This window comes from Somniosus microcephalus, unplaced genomic scaffold, assembly GCF_052327205.1.
Source record: "Somniosus microcephalus isolate GS21.2 unplaced genomic scaffold, FLI_Smic_1.0 unresolved_chr3, whole genome shotgun sequence".
Classification (NCBI taxonomy): Eukaryota; Metazoa; Chordata; class Chondrichthyes; order Squaliformes; family Somniosidae; genus Somniosus; species Somniosus microcephalus.
Genome location: NW_028225181.1, coordinates 52021396 through 52043674, shown reverse-complemented (window position 1 = coordinate 52043674; position 22279 = coordinate 52021396).

Below are 22279 nucleotides of genomic sequence, written 5' to 3'. Positions count from 1 at the left end.
CATCCCACTCCCCTCAGACACTACATCCCACTCCCCTCAGACACTACATCCCACTCCCCTCAGACACTACTTCCCACTCCCCTCAGACACTACACCCCACTCCCCTCAGACACTACATCCCACTCCCCTCAGACACTACATCCCACTCCACTCAGACACTACATCCCACTCCCCTCAGACACTACATCCCACTCCCCTCAGTCACTACATTCCACTCCACTCAGACACTACATCCCACTCCGCTCAGACACTACACCCCACTCCCCTCAGTCACTGCATCCCACTCCCCTCAGGGAGTACATCCCACTCCCCTCAGACACTACAACCCACTCCCCTCAGACACTACACCCCACTCCCCTCAGACAAAGCATCCCACTCCCCTCAGACACTACATCCCACTCCATTCAGACACTGCATCCCACTCCCCTCAGACACTAAATCTCACTCCCCTCAGACACTACACCCCACTCCCCTCAGACACTATACCCCACTCCCCTCAGACACTACATCCCACTCCCCTCAGACTCTACACCCCACTCCCCTCAGACACTACACCCCGCTCCCCTCAGACACTACATCCCACTCCCCTCAGACACAACATCCCACTCCCCTCAGACACTACATCCCACTCCCCTCAGACACTACATCCCACTCCCCTCAGACACTACATCCCACTCCCCTCAGACACTACTTCCCACTCCCCTCAGACAAGACATCCCACTCCCCTCAGACACTACATCCCACTCCCCTCAGACACTACATCCCACTCCCCTCAGACACTATATCCCACTCACCTCAGACACTACATTCCACTCCACTCAGACACGACATCCCACTCCCCTCAGACACTACATCCCACTCCCCTCAGACACTACATCCCACTCCCCTCAGACACTACATCCCACTCCCCTCAGTCACTACATCCCACACCCCTCAGACACTACATCCCACTCCCCTCAGTCACTACATTCCACTCCCCTCAGACACTACATCCCACTCCGCTCAGACACTACACCCCACTCCCCTCAGTCACTGCATCCCACTCCCCTCAGACACAGCATCCCACTCCCCTCAGGGAGTACATCCCACTCCCCTCAGACACTACAACCCACTCCGCTCAGACACTACATCCCACTCCCCTCAGACATAACTTCCCACTCCCCTCAGACACGACATCCCGCTCCCCTCAGACACTACATCCCACTCCCCTCAGACACCACATCCCACTCCCCTCAGACACTGCATCCCACTCCCCTCAGACACTACATCCCACTCTCTTCAGACACTACATCACACTCCCCTCAGACACTACATACCACTCCCCTCAGACACTACATCCCACTCCCCTCAGACACTACATCCCACTCCCCTCAGACACTACATCCAACTCCCCTCAGACACTACATCCCACTCCCCTCAGACACTGCATCCCACTCCCTTCAGACACTACATCCCACTCCCCTCAGACACTACATCCCACTCCCCTCAGACACGACATCCCACTCCTCTCAGACACTATATCCCACTCCCCTCAGTCACTACACCCCTCTCCCCTGAGACACTACATCCCACTCCCCTCAGACACTACATTCCACTCCCCTCAGACACTACGTCCCACTCCCCTCAGACACTACATCCCACTCACCTCAGACACTACATCCCACTCCCCTCAGACACTACATCCCACTCCCCTCAGACACTATATCCCACTCCCCTCAGTCACTACACCCCTCTCCCCTGAGACACTACATCCCACTCCCCTCAGACACTACATTCCACTCCCCTCAGACACGACATCCCACTCCCCTCAGACACTACGTCCCACTCCCCTCAGACACTACATCCCACTCCCCTCAGACACTACATCCTACTCCCCTCAGTCACTACATCCCACTCCCCTCAGTCACTACATTCCACTCCACTCAGACACGACATCCCACTCCCCTCAGACACGACATCCCACTCCCCTCAGACACTACATCCCACTCCCCTCAGACACTACATCCCACTCCCCTCAGACACGACCTCCCACTCCCCTCAGACACTACATCTCACTCCCCTCAGACACTACACCCCACTCCCCTCAGACACTACATCCCACTCCCCTCAGATACTACATCCCACTCCCCTCAGACACTACATCCCACTCCCCTCAGACACTACATCCCACTCCCCTCAGACACTACATCCCACTCCCCTCAGACACTACATCCCACTCCCCTCAGACACGACCTCCCACTCCCCTCAGACACTACATCTCACTCCCCTCAGACACTACACCCCACTCCCCTCAGACACTACATCCCACTCCCCTCAGATACTACATCCCACTCCCCTCAGACACTACATCCCACTCCCCTCAGACACGACCTCCCACTCCCCTCAGACACTACATCTCACTCCCCTCAGACACTACACCCCACTCCCCTCAGACACTACATCCCACTCCCCTCAGATACTACATCCCACTCCCCTCAGACACTACATCCCACTCCCCTCAGACACTACATCCCACTCCCCTCAGACACTACATCCCACTCCCCTCAGACACTACATCCCACTCCCTTCAGATACTCCATCCCACTCCCCTCAGACACTACACCCCACTCCCCTCAGACACTACATCCCACTCCCCTCAGACACTACATCCCACTCCATTCAGACACTACATCCCACTCCCCTCAGACACTAAATCTCACTCCCCTCAGACACTACACCCCACTCTCCTCAGACACTACACCCCTCTCCCCTCAGACTCTACATCCCACTCCCCTCAGACACTACACCCCACTCCCCTCAGACACTACATCCCACTCCCCTCAGACACTACATCCCACTCCCCTCAGACACTAAATCCCACTCCCCTCAGACACTACATCCCACTCCCCTCAGACACTACATCCCGCTCCCCTCAGACACTACATCCCGCTCCCCTCAGACACTACATCCCGCTCCCCTCAGACACTACGTCCCACTCCCCTCAGACAAGACATCCCACTCCCCTCAGACACTACATCTCACTCCCCTCAGACACTACATCCCACTCCCCTCAGACACTATATCCCACTCACCTCAGACACTACATTCCACTCCACTCAGACACGACATCCCACTCCCCTCAGACACTACATCCCACTCCCCCCAGACACTACATCCCACTCCCCTCAGACACTACATCCCACTCCCCTCAGTCACTACATCCCACTCCCCTCAGACACTACATCCCACTCCCCTCAGTCACTACATTCCACTACCCTCAGACACTACATCCCACTCCGCTCAGACACTACACCCCACTCCTCTCAGTCACTGCATCCCACTCCCCTCAGACACTGCATCCCACTCCCCTCAGGGAGTACATCCCACTCCCCTCAGACACTACAACCCACTCCCCTCAGACACTACATTCCACTCCCCTCAGACATAACTTCCCACTCCCCTCAGACACGACATCCCACTCCCCTCAGACACTACATCCCACTCCCCTCAGACACCACATCCCACTCCCCTCAGAAACTACATCCCACTCCCCTCAGATACTACATCCCACTCTCTTCAGACACTACATCACACTCCCCTCAGACACTACATACCACTCCCCTCAGACACTACATCCCACTCCCCTCAGACACTACATCCCACTCCCCTCAGACACGACATCCAACTCCCCTCAGACACTACATCCCACTCCCCTCAGACACTACATCCCACTCCCCTCAGACACTACATCCCACACCCCTCAGACACTACATCCCACTCCCCTCAGACACGACATCCCACTCCACTCAGACACTATATCCCACTCCCCTCAGTCACTACACCCCTCTCCCCTCAGACACTACATCCCACTCCCGTCAGAAACTACATTCCACTCCCCTCAGACACTACATCCCACTGCCCTCAGACACTGCATCCCACTCCCCTCAGACACTACATCCCACTCCCCTCAGTCACTACATCCCACTCCCCTCAGACACGACATCCCACTCCCCTCAGACACTATATCCCACTCCCCTCAGTCACTACACCCCACTCCCCTCAGACACTACATCCCACTCCCCTCAGACACTACATCCCACTCCCCTCAGACACTACATCCCACTCCCCTCAGTCACTACATCCCACTCCCCTCGGACACTACATCCCACTCCCCTCAGACACTACATCCCACTTCCCTCAGACACTACATCCCACTCCCCTCAGACACTACATCCCACTCCCCTCAGACACTACATCCCACTCCCCTCAGACACTACATCCCACTCCCCTCAGACACTACACCCCACTCCCCTCAGACACTACATCCCACTCCCCTCAGACACTACATCCCACTCCACTCAGACACTACATCCCACTCCCCTCAGACACTACATCCCACTCCCCTCAGTCACTACATTCCACTCCACTCAGACACTACATCCCACTCCGCTCAGACACTACACCCCACTCCCCTCAGTCACTGCATCCCACTCCCCTCAGGGAGTACATCCCACTCCCCTCAGACACTACAACCCACTCCCCTCAGGCACTACACCCCACTCCCCTCAGACAATACATCCCACTCCCCTCAGACACTACATCCCACTCCATTCAGACACTGCATCCCACTCCCCTCAGACACTAAATCTCACTCCCCTCAGACACTACACCCCACTCCCCTCAGACACTATACCCCACTCCCCTCAGACACTACATCCCACTCCCCTCAGACACTACACCCCACTCCCCTCAGACACTACATCCCACTCCCCTCAGACACCACATCCCACTCCCCTCAGAAACTACATCCCACTCCCCTCAGATACTACATCCCACTCTCTTCAGACACTACATCACACTCCCCTCAGACACTACATACCACTCCCCTCAGACACTACATCCCACTCCCCTCAGACACTACATCCCACTCCCCTCAGACACGACATCCAACTCCCCTCAGACACTACATCCCACTCCCCTCAGACACTACATCCCACTCCCCTCAGACACTACATCCCACACCCCTCAGACACTACATCCCACTCCCCTCAGACACGACATCCCACTCCACTCAGACACTATATCCCACTCCCCTCAGTCACTACACCCCTCTCCCCTCAGACACTACATCCCACTCCCGTCAGAAACTACATTCCACTCCCCTCAGACACTACATCCCACTGCCCTCAGACACTGCATCCCACTCCCCTCAGACACTACATCCCACTCCCCTCAGTCACTACATCCCACTCCCCTCAGACACGACATCCCACTCCCCTCAGACACTATATCCCACTCCCCTCAGTCACTACACCCCACTCCCCTCAGACACTACATCCCACTCCCCTCAGACACTACATCCCACTCCCCTCAGACACTACATCCCACTCCCCTCAGTCACTACATCCCACTCCCCTCGGACACTACATCCCACTCCCCTCAGACACTACATCCCACTTCCCTCAGACACTACATCCCACTCCCCTCAGACACTACATCCCACTCCCCTCAGACACTACATCCCACTCCCCTCAGACACTACATCCCACTCCCCTCAGACACTACACCCCACTCCCCTCAGACACTACATCCCACTCCCCTCAGACACTACATCCCACTCCACTCAGACACTACATCCCACTCCCCTCAGACACTACATCCCACTCCCCTCAGTCACTACATTCCACTCCACTCAGACACTACATCCCACTCCGCTCAGACACTACACCCCACTCCCCTCAGTCACTGCATCCCACTCCCCTCAGGGAGTACATCCCACTCCCCTCAGACACTACAACCCACTCCCCTCAGGCACTACACCCCACTCCCCTCAGACAATACATCCCACTCCCCTCAGACACTACATCCCACTCCATTCAGACACTGCATCCCACTCCCCTCAGACACTAAATCTCACTCCCCTCAGACACTACACCCCACTCCCCTCAGACACTATACCCCACTCCCCTCAGACACTACATCCCACTCCCCTCAGACACTACACCCCACTCCCCTCAGACACTACAGCACACTCCCCTCAGACACTACATCCCACTCCCCTCAGACACTACATCCCACTCCCCTCAGACACTAAATCCCACTCCCCTCAGACACTACACCCCGCTCCCCACAGACACTTCATCCCACTCCCCTCAGACACAACATCCCACTCCCCTCAGACACTACATCCCACTCCCCTCAGACACTACATCCCACTCCCCTCAGACACTTCTTCCCACTCCCCTCAGACAAGACATCCCACTCCCCTCAGACACTACATCCCACTCCCCTCAGACACTACATCCCACTCCCCTCAGACACTATATCCCACTCACCTCAGACACTACATTCCACTCCACTCAGACACGACATCCCACTCCCCTCAGACACTACATCCCACTCCCCTCAGACACTACATCCCACTCCCCTCAGACACTACATCCCACGCCCCTCAGTCACTACATCCCACTCCCCTCAGACACTACATCCCACTCCCCTCAGTCACTACATTCCACTCCCCTCAGACACTACATCCCACTCCGCTCAGACACTACACCCCACTCCCCTCAGTCACTGCATCCCACTCCCCTCAGACACTGCATTCCACTCCCCTCAGGGAGTACATCCCACTCCCCTCAGACACGACATCCCGCTCCCCTCAGACACTACATCCCACTCCCCTCAGACACCACATCCCACTCCCCTCAGACACTGCATCCCACTCCCCTCAGACACTACATCCCACTCTCTTCAGACACTACATCACACTCCCCTCAGACACTACATACCACTCCCCTCAGACACTACATCCCACTCCCTTCAGACACTACATCCCACTCCCCTCAGACATAACTTCCCACTCCCCTCAGACACGACATCCCGCTCCCCTCAGACACTACATCCCACTCCCCTCAGACACCACATCCCACTCCCCTCAGACACTGCATCCCACTCCCCTCAGACACTACATCCCACTCTCTTCAGACACTACATCACACTCCCCTCAGACACTACATACCACTCCCCTCAGACACTACATCCCACTCCCCTCAGACACTACATCCCACTCCCCTCAGACACTACATCCAACTCCCCTCAGACACTACATCCCACTCCCCTCAGACACTGCATCCCACTCCCCTCAGACACTGCATCCCACTCCCCTCAGACACTACATCCCACTCCCCTCAGACACGACATCCCACTCCTCTCAGACACTATATCCCACTCCCCTCAGTCACTACACCCCTCTCCCCTGAGACACTACATCCCACTCCCCTCAGACACTACATTCCACTCCCCTCAGACACTACGTCCCACTCCCCTCAGACACTACATCCCACTCCCCTCAGACACTACATCCCACTCCCCTCAGTCACTACATCCCACTCCCCTCAGTCACTACATCCCACTCCCCTCAGACACTACATCCCACTCCTCTCAGAAACTACATCCCACTGCCCTCAGACACTACATCCCACTCCCCTCAAACACTACATCCCACTCCCCTCAGACACTTCATCTCACCACCCTCAGACACTACATCCCACTCCCCTCAGACACTACATCCCACTCCCCTCAGATACTACATCCCACTCCCCTCAGACACTACATCCCACTCCCCTCAGACACTACATCCATCTCCTCTCAGACACTACATCCCACTCCCCTGAGACACTACATCCCACTCCCCTCAGACACTACATCCCACTCCCCTCAGACACGACATCCCACTCCCCTCAGTAACTACATCCCACTCCCCTCAGACACTACCTCCCACTCCCCTCAGACACTACATCCCACTCCCCTCAGACACTACGTCCCACTCCACTCAGACACTACGTCCCACTCCCCTCAGACACGACATCCCACTCCCCTCAGTCACTACATCCCACTCCCCTCAGACACTACATTCCCACTCCCCTCAGACACTACATCCCACTCACCTCAGACACTACATTCCACTCCCCTCAGACACGACATCCCACTCCCCTCAGACACTACATCCCACTCCCCTCAGACACTAAATCCCACTCCCCTCAGTCACTACATCCCACTCCCCTCAGACGCTGCATCCCACTCCCCTCAGTCACTACATCCCACGCCTCTCAGACACGACCTCCCACTCCCCGCAGACACTACATCCCACTCCCCTCAGACACTACATCCCACTCCCCTCAGACACAACATCCAACTCCCCTCAGACACTACACCCCACTCCCCTCAGACACTACATCCCACTACCCTCAGACACTACATCCCTCTCCCCTCAGACACTACATCCCACTCCCCTCAGGCACTACACCCCACTCCCCTCAGACACTACATCCCACTCCCCTCAGTCACTACATCCCACTCCCCTCGGACACTACATCCCACTCCCCTCAGACACTACATCCCACTTCCCTCAGACACTACATCCCACTCCCCTCAGACACTACATCCCACTCCCCTCAGAAACTACATCCCACTCCCCTCAGACACTACTTCCCACTCCCCTCAGACACTACACCCCACTCCCCTCAGACACTACATCCCACTCCCCTCAGACACTACATCCCACTCCACTCAGACACTACATCCCACTCCCCTCAGACACTAAATCCCACTCCCCTCAGACACTACACCCCACTCCCCTCAGACACTACATCCCACTCCCCTCAGACACTACATCCCACTCCCCTCAGACACTACATCCCACTCCCCTCAGACACTACATCCCACTCCCCTCAGACACTACGTCCCACTCCCCTCAGACAAGGCATCCCACTCCCCTCAGACACTACATCCCACTCCCCTCAGACACTACATCCCACTCCCCTCAGACACTATATCCCACTCACCTCAGACACTACATTCCACTCCCCTCAGACACGACATCCCACTCCCCTCAGACACTACATCCCACTCACCTCAGACACTACATCCCACTCCCCTCAGACACTACATCCCACTCCCCTCAGACACTACATCCCACTCCTCACAGACACTACATCCCACTCCCCTCAGACACTGCATCCCACTCCCCTCAGACACTACATCCCACTCCGCTCAGCCACTACACCCCACTCCCCTCAGTCACTGCATCCCACTCCCCTCAGGGAGTACATCCCACTCCCCTCAGACACTACAACCCACTCCCCTCAGACACTACATCCCACTCCCTTCAGACACTACATCCCACTCCCCTCAGACACTACATCCCACTCCCCTCAGACACTACATCCCACTCCTCTCAGTCACTACATCCCACTTCCCTCAGGTACTACATCCCACTCCCCTCAGATACTACATCCCACTCCCCTCAGACACTACACCCCACTCCCCTCAGACACTACATCCCACTCCCCTCAGACACTACATCCCACTCCCCTCAGACAAGGCATCCTACTCCCCTCAGACACTACATCCCACTCTCCTCAGACACTAAATCCCACTCCCCTCAGACACTACATCCCACACCCCTCAGACACTACATCCCACTCCCCTCAGACACTACATCCCACTCCCCTCAGACACTACATCCCACTCCCCTCAGACACTACATCCCACTCCCCTCAGACACTACATCCCACTCCCCTCAGACACTACATCCCACTCCCCTCAGACACGACCTCCCACTCCCCTCAGACACTACATCCCACTCCCCTCAGACACTACATTCCACTCCCTCAGACTCTACATCCCACTCCCCTCAGATACTACATCCCACTCCCCTCAGACGCTACATCCCACTCCCCTCAGACACTACATCCCACTCCCCTCAGACACGACATCCCACTCCCCTCAGACACTACATCCCACTCCCCTCAGACACTACATCCCACTCCCCTCAGACACTACATCCCACTCCCCTCAGACGCTACATCCCACTCCCCTCAGACACTGCTTCCCACTCCCCTCAGACACGACCTCCCACTCCCCTCAGACACTACATCTCACTCCCCTCAGACACTACATCCCACTCCCCTCAGATACTACATCCCACTCCCCTCAGACACTACATCCCACTCCCCTCAGACTCTACATCCCACTCCCCTCAGACACTACATCCCACTCCCCTCAGACACTACATCCCACTCCCCTCAGACACTACATCCCACTCCCCTCAGAAACTACATCCCACTCCCCTCAGACACTCCATCCCACTCCCCTCAGACACTACACCCCACTCCCCTCAGACACTACATCCCACTCCCCTCAGACACTACTTCCCACTCCATTCAGACACTACATCCCACTCCCCTCAGACACTAAATCTCACTCCCCTCAGACACTACACCCCACTCCCCTCAGACACTACACCCCTCTCCCCTCAGACACTACATCACACTCCCCTCAGACACTACACCCCACTCCCCTCAGACACTACATCCCACTCCCCTCAGACACTACATCCCACTCCCCTCAGACACTAAATCCCACTCCCCTCAGAAACTACACCCCACTCCCCTCAGACACTACATCCCACTCCCCTCAGACACTACATCCCGCTCCCCTCAGACACTACATCCCGCTCCCCTCAGACACTACATCCCACTCCCCTCAGACACTACGTCCCACTCCCCTCAGACAAGACATCCCACTCCCCTCAGACACTACATCCCACTCCCCTCAGACACTATATCCCACTCACCTCAGACACTACATTCCACTCCACTCAGACACGACATCCCACTCCCCTCAGACACTACATCCCACTCCCCTCAGACACTACATCCCACTCCCCTCAGACACTACATCCCACTCCCCTCAGTCACTACATCCCACACCCCTCAGACACTACATCCCACTCCCCTCAGTCACTACATTCCACTCCCCTCAGACACTACATCCCACTCCGCTCAGACACTACACCCCACTCCCCTCAGTCACTGCATCCCACTCCCCTCAGACACTGCATCCCACTCCCCTCAGGGAGTACATCCCAATCCACTCAGACACTACAACCCACTCCCCTCAGACACTACATTCCACTCCCCTCAGACATAACTTCCCACTCCCCTCAGACACGACATCCCACTCCCCTCAGATACTACATCCCACTCTCTTCAGACACTACATCACACTCCCCTCAGATACTACATACCACTCCCTCAGACACTACATCCCACTCCCCTCAGACACTACATCCCACTCCCCTCAGACACTACATCCAACTCCCCTCAGACACTACATCCCACTCCCCTCAGACACAACATCCCACTCCCCTCAGACACTACATCCCACTCCCCTCAGACACTACATCCCACTCCCCTCAGACACGACATCCCACTCCCCTCAGACACTATATCCCACTCCCCTCAGTCACTACACCCCTCTCCCCACAGACACTACATCCCACTCCCCTCAGACACTACATTCCACTCCCCTCAGACACTACATCCCACTCCCCTCAGACACTACGTCCCACTCCCCTCAGACACTACGTCCCACTCCCCTCAGACACCACATCCCACTCCCCTCAGACACAACATCCCACTCCCCTCAGTCACTACATCCCACTCCCCTCAGTCACTACATCCCACTCCCCTCAGACACTACATCCCACTCCTCTCAGAAACTACATCCCACTGCCCTCAGACACTATATCCCACTCCCCTCAAACACTACATCCCACTCCCCTCAGACACTACATCTCACCCCCCTCAGACACTACATCCCACTCCCCTCAGACACTACATCCCACTCCCCTCAGACACTACATCCCACTCCCCTCAGACACTATATCCCACTCCCCTCAGACACTACGTCCCACTCCCCTCAGACACTACGTCCCACTCCCCTCAGACACGACATCCCACTCCCCTGAGACACAACATCCCACTCCACTCAGACACTACATTCCCACTCCCCTCAGACACTACATCCCACTCACCTCAGACACTACATTCCACTCCCCTCAGACACGACATCCCACTCCCCTCAGACACGACATCCCACTCCCCTCAGACACTAAATCCCACTCCCCTCAGTCACTACATCCCACTCCCCTCAGACACTGCATCCCACTCCCCTCAGTCACTACATCCCACTCCCCTCAGACACGACCTCCCACTCCCCGCAGACACTACATCCCACTCCCCTCAGACACTACATCCCACTCCCCTCAGACACTACATCCAACTCCCCTCAGACACTACACCCCACTCCCCTCAGACACTACATCCCACTCCCCTCAGACACTACATCCCACTACCCTCAGACACTACATCCCACTCCGCTCAGACACTACATCCGACTCCCCTCAGGCACTACACCCCACTCCCCTCAGACAGTACATCCCACTCCCCTCAGACACTACATCCCACTCCCCTCAGACACTACATCCCACTCCCCTCAGTCACTACATCCCACTCCCCTCAGACACTACATCCCACTCCCCTCAGACACTACATCCCACTTCCCTCAGACACTACATCCCACTCCCCTCAGACACTACACCCCATTCCCTCAGACACTACATCCCACTCCCCTCAGACACTACTTCCCACTCCACTCAGACACTACATCCCACTCCCCTCAGACACTAAATCCCACTCCCCTCAGACACTGCACCCCACTCCCCTCATACACTACATCCCACTACCCTCAGACACTACATCCCACTCCCCTCAGACACTACATCCCACTCCCCTCAGACACTACATCCCACTCCCCTCAGACACTACATCCCACTCCCCTCAGACACTACGTCCCACTCCCCTCAGACAAGACATCCCACTCCCCTCAGACACTACATCCCACTCCCCTCAGACACTACATCGCACTCCCCTCAGACACTATATCCCACTCACCTCAGACACTACATTCCACTCCCCTCAGACACGACATCCCACTCCCCTCAGACACTACATCCCACTCCCCTCAGACACTACATCCCACTCCCCTCAGACACTTCATCCCACTCCCCTCAGACACTACATCCCACTCCTCACAGACACTACATCCCACTCCCCTCAGACACTACATCCCACTCCCCTCAGACACTACATCCCACTCCCCTCAGACACTACATCCCACTCCCCTCAGACACTACATCCCACTCCCCTCAGTCACTACATCCCACTCCCCTCAGACACTACATCCCACTCCCCTCAGTCACTACATTCCACTCCCCTCAGACACTACATCCCACTCCCCTCAGACACTACACCCCACTCCCCTCAGTCACTGCATCCCACACCCCTCAGGGAGTACATCCCACTCCCCTCAGACACTACAACCCACTCCCCTCAGACACGACATCCCACTCCCCTCAGACATTACATCCCACTCCCCTCAGACACGACATCCCACTCCCCTCAGACACTACATCCCACTCCCCTCAGACACCACATCCCACTCCCCTCAGACACTACATCCCACTCCCGTCAGACACTACATCCCACTCTCCTCAGACACTACATCACACTCCCCTCAGACACTACATACCACTCCTCTCAGACACTACATCCCACTCCCCTCAGACACTACATCCCACTCCCCTCAGACACTACATCCCACTCCCCTCAGACACTACATCCCACTCCCCTCAGACACTACATCCAACTCCCCTCAGACACTACACCCCACTCCCCTCAGACACTACATCCCACTACCCTCAGACACTACATCCCACTCCCCTCAGACACTACATCCCACTCCCCTCAGACACTACACCCCACTCCCCTCAGACACTACATCCCACTCCTCTCATTCACTACATCACACTCCCCTCATTCACTACATCACACTCCCCCCATTCACCACATCACACTCCCCTCATTCACTACTTCACACTCCCCTCATTCACTACATCCCACTCCCCTCGTTCACCACATCACACTCCCCTCATTCACTCCATCACTCCCCTCATTCACTGCATCACACTCCCCTCATTCACAACATCACACTCCCCTCGTTCACCACATCACAGTCCCCTCATTCACTACATCACACTCCCCTCGTTCACCACATCACACTCCCCTCATTCACTACATCACACTCCCCTCATTCACTAAATCACACTCCTCTCATTCACTACATCACACTCCCCTCATTCACTACATCACACTCCCCCCATTCACCACATCACACTCCCCTCATTCACTTCATCACACTCCTCTCATTCACTACATAACACTCCCCTCATTCACTACATCACACTCCCCTCATTCACTACATCACACTCCTCTCATTCACTACTTCCCACTCCCCTCATTCACTACATCAGACTCCCCTCATTCACCACATCACACTCCCCTCATTCACTACATCACACTCCCCTCATTCACTACATCACACTCCCCTCACTCACTACAACCCACTCCCCTCATTCACTACATCACACTCCCCTCATTCACTAGATCGCACTCCCCTCATTCACTGCATCACACTCCCCTCATTCACCACATCACACACCCCTCATTCACTACATCACACTCCCCTCATTCACTACATCACACTCCCCTCATTCACTGCATCACACTCCCCTCATTCACTGCATCACACTCCCCTCATTCACTACATCACACTCCCCTCAATCACTACATCATCTCCTCATTCACTACATCACACTCCCCTCATTCACTACATCACACTCCCCTCATTCACTACATCACACTCCCCTCATTCACTACGTCACACTCCCTCATTCACTACATTACACTCCCCTGATTCACTACATCACACTCCCCTCATTCACTACATCACACTCCCCTCATTCACTACATCACACTCCCCTCATTCACTACATCACACTCCCCTCATTCACCACATCACACTCCCCTCAGTGACTACATCACACTCCCCTCATTCACTACATTACACTCCCCTGATTCACTACATCACACTCCCCTCACTCACTACATCACACTCCAATCACTCACTACATCACACTCCCCTCATTCACTACATCACACTCCCCTCATTCACTACATCGCACTCCCCTCATTCACTACATCACACTCATCTCATTTACTACATCGCACTCCCCTCATTCACTACATCGCACTCCCCTCATTCACTACATCACACTCCCCTCATTCAATACATCACTCTCCCCTCATTCACTACGTCACACTCCCCTCATTCACTACATCACACTTCCCTCAGTCACTAAATCACACCCCCTCATTCACTATATCACACTCCCCTCATTCACTACATTACACTCCCCTCATTCACTACATCACACTCCCCTCATTCACGACATCACACTCCCCACATTAACTACATCACACAACCCTCATTCACTACATCACACTCCCCTCATTCACTACATCACACTCCCCTCATTCACTACATCACACTCCCCTCATTCACTGCATCACACTCCCCTCATTCACTACATCACACTCCCCTCATTCACTACATCACACTCCCCTCATTCACTACATTACACTCCCCTCATTCACAACATCACACTCCCCTAATTCACTACTTCACACTCCCCTCATTCACTACATCCCACTCCCCTCAATCACTACGTCCCACTCCCCTCAATCACTACATCACACTCCCCTCATTCACTACATCACACTCCCCTCAATCACTACATCCCACGCCCCTCAATGACTATGTCCCACTCCCCTCAATCACTACATCACACTCCCCTCAGTCACTGCATCACACTCCCCTCATTCACTACATCCCACTCCCCTCATTCACTACATTACACTCCCCTCATTCACTACATCACACTCCCCTCATTCACTACATCACACTCCCCTCATTCACTACATCACACTCCCCTCATTCATTACATCACACTCCCCACATTCACTACATCACACTCCCCTCATTCACTACATCACACTCCCCTCATTCACAACATCACACTTCCCTCATTCACTACATCGCACTCCCCTCATTCACTACATCGCACTCCCCTCATTCACTACATCGCACTCCCCTCATTCACTACATCACACTCCCCTCATTCACTACATCGCACTCCCCTCATTCACTACATCAAACTCCCCTCATTCACTACATCGCCCTCCCCTCATTCACTACATCACACTCCCCTCATTCACTACATCACTCTCCCCTCATTCACTACATCACACTCCCCTCATTCACTACATCACACTCCCCTCATTCACTACATCACACTCCCCTCAATCACTACATCACACTCCCCTCATTCACTACATCACACTCCCCTCATTCACTACATCCCACTCCCCTCATTCACTACACCACACTCCCCTCAATCACTACATCACACTCCCCTCATTCACTACATCACACTCCCCTCATTCACAGCATACCACTCGCCTCATTCACTACATCACACTCCCCTCATTCACTACATCACACTCCGCTCATTCACTGCATCACACTCCCCTCATTCACTACATCACACTCCCCTCATTCACTACATCACGCTCCCCTCATTCACTGCATCACACTCCCCTCATTCACTACATCACACTCCCCTCAATCACTACATCACACTCCCCTCATTCACTACATCACACTCCCCTCAATCACTACATCACACTCCCCTCATTCACTACATCACACTCCCCTCATTCACTACATCACACTCCTCTCATTCACTATATCACACTCCCCTCATTCACTACATCACACTCCCCTCATTCACTACACCACACTCTCCTCATTCACTCCATCACTCCCCTCATTCACTGCATCACACTCCCCTCATTCACAACATCACACTCCCCTCGTTCACCACATCACAGTCCCCTCATTCACTACATCACACTCCCCTCGTTCACCACATCACACTCCCCTCATTCACTACATCACACTCCCCTCATTCACTAAATCACACTCCTCTCATTCACTACATCACACTTCCCTCATTCACTACATCACACTCCCCCCATTCACCACATCACACTCCCCTCATTCACTTCATCACACTCCTCTCATTCACTACATAACACTCCCCTCATTCACTACATCACACTCCCCTCATTCACTACATCACACTCCTCTCATTCACTACTTCCCACTCCCCTCATTCACTACATCAGACTCCCCTCATTCACCACATCACACTCCCCTCATTCACTACATCACATTCCCCTCATTCACTACATCACACTCCCCTCATTCACTACAACCCACTCCCCTCATTCACTACATCACACTCCCCTCATTCACTAGATCGCACTCCCCTCATTCACTGCATCACACTCCCCTCATTCACCACATCACACACCCCTCATTCACTACATCACACTCCCCTCATTCACTACATCACACTCCCCTCATTCACTGCATCACACTCCCCTCATTCACTGCATCACACTCCCCTCATTCACTACATCATACTCCCCTCAATCACTACATCATCTCCTCATTCACTACATCACACTCCCCTCATTCACTACATCACACTCCCCTCATTCACTACATCACACTCCCCTCATTCACTACGTCACACTCCCTCATTCACTACATTACACTCCCCTGATTCACTACATCACACTCCCCTCATTCACTACATCACACTCCCCTCATTCACTACATCACACTCCCCTCATTCACTACATCACACTCCCCTCATTCACCACATCACACTCCCCTCAGTGACTACATCACACTCCCCTCATTCACTACATTACACTCCCCTGATTCACTACATCACACTCCCCTCACTCACTACATCACACTCCAATCACTCACTACATCACACTCCCCTCATTCACTACATCACACTCCCCTCATTCACTACATCGCACTCCCCTCATTCACTACATCACACTCATCTCATTTACTACATCGCACTCCCCTCATTCACTACATCGCACTCCCCTCATTCACTACATCACACTCCCCTCATTCAATACATCACTCTCCCCTCATTCACTACGTCACACTCCCCTCATTCACTACATCACACTTCCCTCAGTCACTAAATCACACCCCCTCATTCACTATATCACACTCCCCTCATTCACTACATTACACTCCCCTCATTCACTACATCACACTCCCCTCATTCACGACATCACACTCCCCACATTAACTACATCACACAACCCTCATTCACTACATCACACTCCCCTCATTCACTACATCACACTCCCCTCATTCACTACATCACACTCCCCTCATTCACTGCATCACACTCCCCTCATTCACTACATCACACTCCCCTCATTCACTACATCACACTCCCCTCATTCACTACATTACACTCCCCTCATTCACAACATCACACTCCCCTAATTCACTACTTCACACTCCCCTCATTCACTACATCCCACTCCCCTCAATCACTACGTCCCACTCCCCTCAATCACTACATCACACTCCCCTCATTCACTACATCACACTCCCCTCAATCACTACATCCCACTCCCCTCAATGACTACGTCCCACTCCCCTCAATCACTACATCACACTCCCCTCATTCACTGCATCACACTCCCCTCATTCACTACATCCCACTCCCCTCATTCACTACATTACACTCCCCTCATTCACTACATCACACTCCCCTCATTCACTACATCACACTCCCCTCATTCACTACATCACACTCCCCTCATTCATTACATCACACTCCCCACATTCACTACATCACACTCCCCTCATTCACTACATCACACTCCCCTCATTCACAACATCACACTTCCCTCATTCACTACATCGCACTCCCCTCATTCACTACATCGCACTCCCCTCATTCACTACATCGCACTCCCCTCATTCACTACATCACACTCCCCTCATTCACTACATCGCACTCCCCTCATTCACTACATCAAACTCCCCTCATTCACTACATCGCCCTCCCCTCATTCACTACATCACACTCCCCTCATTCACTACATCACTCTCCCCTCATTCACTACATCACACTCCCCTCATTCACTACATCACACTCCCCTCATTCACTACATCACACTCCCCTCAATCACTACATCACACTCCCCTCATTCACTACATCACACTCCCCTCATTCACTACATCCCACTCCCCTCATTCACTACACCACACTCCCCTCAATCACTACATCACACTCCCCTCATTCACTACATCACACTCCCCTCATTCACAGCATACCACTCGCCTCATTCACTACATCACACTCCCCTCATTCACTACATCACACTCCGCTCATTCACTGCATCACACTCCCCTCATTCACTACATCACACTCCCCTCATTCACTACATCACGCTCCCCTCATTCACTGCATCACACTCCCCTCATTCACTACATCACACTCCCCTCAATCACTACATCACACTCCCCTCATTCACTACATCACACTCCCCTCAATCACTACATCACACTCCCCTCATTCACTACATCACACTCCCCTCATTCACTACATCACACTCCTCTCATTCACTACATCACACTCCCCTCATTCACTACATCACACTCCCCTCATTCACTACACCACACTCTCCTCATTCACTACATCACACTCCCCTCATTCACTACATCACACTCCCCTCATTCACTACATCACACTGCCCTCATTCACTGCATCACACTCCCCACATTCACTACATCACACTCCCCTCATTCACTACATCACTCCCCTCATTCACTACACCACACTCCCCTCATTCACTACATCACTCTCCCCTCAATCAGTACATCACACTCCCCTCATTCACTACATCACACTCCCCTCATTCACTACATCACACTCCCCTCATTCACTTCATCACACTCCCCTCATTCACTCCATCACACTCCCCTCATTCACTACATCACACTCCCCTCATTCACTACATCACACTCCCCTCATTCACTACATCACTCTCCCCTCATTCACTACACCACACTCTCCTCATTCATTACATCACACTCCCCTCATTCACGACATCACACTCCCCTCATTCACTACATCACACTCCCCTCATTCACTACACCACACTCTCCTCATTCACTCCATCACACTCCCCTCATTTACTACATCACTCTCCCCTCATTCACTGCATCACACTCCCCTCATTCACTACATCACACTCCCCTCATTCACGACATCACACTCCCCTCATTCACTACATCACACTCCCCTCATTCACTACACCACACTCTCCTCATTCCCTACATCACACTCCCCTCATTCACTACATCACACTCCCCTCATTCACTACATCACACTCCCCTCATTCACTGCATCACACTCACCTCATTCACTACATCACACTCCCATCATTCAGTACATCACAGTCCCCTCATACGCTACATCACACTCCCCTCATTCACTATATCACACTCCCCTCATTCACTACATCACACTCCCCTCATTCACTACATCACACTCCCCTCATTCACTACATCACACTCCCCTCATTCACTACATCACTCTCCCCTCAATCAGTACATCACACTCCCCTCATTCACTACATCACACCCCCCATTCATTCACTACATCACACTCCCCTCATTAACTACATCACACTCCCCTCATTCACTACATCACCCTTCCATCATTCACTACATCACACTCCCCTCATTCACTACATCACACTCCCCTCATTCACTACATCACACTCCCCTCATTCACTGCATCACACTCCCCTCATTCACTACACCACACTCCCCTCCTTCACTACATCACTCTCCCCTCAATCAGTACATCACACTCCCCTCATTCACTACATCACACTCCCCTCATTCACTGCATCACACTCCCCTCATTCAGTACATCACACTCCCCTCATTCACTACATCACACTCCCCTCATTCACTACATCACACTCCCCTCATTCACTACATCACATGCCCCTCATTCACTGCATCACACTCCCCTCATTTTTGGCATCACACTCCCCTCATTCACTCCATCACACTCACCTCATTCACTACATCACACTCCCCTCATTCACTACATCACACTCCCATCATTCAGTACATCACACTCCCCTCATTCACTATATCACACTCCCCTCATTCACTCCATCACACTCCCCTCATTCACTACATGACACTCCACTTATTCACTACATCACACTCCCCTCATTCACTACATCACACTCCCATCATTCAGTACATCACACTCCCCTCATTCACTGCATCACAGTCCCCTCATTCACTACATCACACTCCTCTCATTCACTACATCACACTCCCCTCTTTCACTACATCACACTCCCCTCATTCACTACCTCACACTCCCCTCATTCACTACATCCCACTTCCCTCATTCACTACATCACACTCCCCTCATTCACTACATCACACTCCCTTCATTCACTGCATTACATTCCCCTCACTCAGTACATCACACTCACCTCATTCACGACATCACTCTCCCCTCATTCACTACATCACACTCCCCTTATTCACTGAAGCCCACTCCCCTCATTCACTACATCACACTCTCCTCATTCACTACATCACATTCACCTCATTCATTACTCACACTCCCCTCATTCACTACACTACACTCCCCTCATTCACCACATCACACTCCCCTCATTCACTACATTACACTCCCCTCATTCACGACATCACACTCCCCTCATTCACTACATCCCACTCCCCTCATTTAGTACATCATGCTCCCCTCATTCTCTGCATCACACTCCCCTCATTCACTACATCACACTCTCCTCATTCACTACATCACACTCCCCTCATTCACTACATCACACTCCCCTCATTCACTACATCACACTCCCCTCATTCACTACATCTCACTCACCTCAATCACTACATCACAATCTCCTCATTCACTACATCACACTCCCCTCATTCAGTACATCACACTTCCCTCATTCACTCCATCACATTCCCCTCAATCACTACATCACACTCCCCTCATTCACTACAACACACTCCCCACATTCACTATATCACACTCCCCTCATTCACAACATCACACTCCCCTCAATCACTACATCACACTCCCCTCATTCACTACATCACACTCCCCTCATTCACTACATCACTCTCCCCTCATTCACTACATCACACTCCCCTCGTTCACTGCATCACACTCCCCTCAATCACTACATCACACTCCCCTCATTCACTACATCACACTCCCCTCATTCACTACATCACACTCCCCTCATTCACTACGTCACACTCCCCTCATTCACTACATCACACTCCCCTCATTCACCACATCACACTCCCCTCAGGGACTACATCACACTCCCCTGATTCACTACATTACACTCACCTCATTTACTACATCGCACTCCCCTCATTCACTACATCACACTCCCCTCACTCACTACATCACACTCCACTCACTCACTACATCACACTCCCCTCATTCACTACATCACACTCCTCTCATTCACTACATCGCACTCCCCTCATTCACTACATCACACTCACCTCATTTACTACATCGCAC